The sequence below is a fragment of the Bombus impatiens genome, unplaced genomic scaffold (genome assembly GCF_000188095.3).
Source record: "Bombus impatiens unplaced genomic scaffold, BIMP_2.2 scf_0142, whole genome shotgun sequence".
Classification (NCBI taxonomy): domain Eukaryota; kingdom Metazoa; phylum Arthropoda; class Insecta; order Hymenoptera; family Apidae; genus Bombus; species Bombus impatiens.
The window spans coordinates 3,298,381-3,298,852 of NT_176561.1; positions in this window are offsets into that span (position 1 = coordinate 3,298,381).

Below are 472 nucleotides of genomic sequence, written 5' to 3' on the forward strand. Positions count from 1 at the left end.
GCCCGGTTATGGCTACGCCTGCTACGCCAGAAGAGGCGGTTAACGAGTCTAATTAGCGACGAAAACGAAAACGAGTTTGACCCTTTTTTCTCTCTTTCCCTCTCTCCGCCACGGCTTCGTCTTGTCTCTCTTCCTTAAACTCTCCCTACCCCAACCCCTCCTCGCTCTACTCTTTGCTCCCTTTCCTTCTTCGTTCACAGACTCCCAGGCTCTCCACTGATTCTTCTCTCTTTCCTTTTCTTATCCTTCCTTCTCTCTTTAACTCTTCCTCTCTTCCTTCCTTTCTCCGACGTTCCACTCTCTTTTACCCTCTGTCTTGTCTCCTCTTTTTCTCTCTCTCTCTCCATTTCTGCCTTCCTTCTACATCCGTCTATCCCCCTTTCTCTGCTTTTTCAATCTCTTCACCCGTTTCCACCTTCCTCGGACGACGCGGACGGATCGCGAACCTTACGGAGCCCCGGCGCGGCGGCCC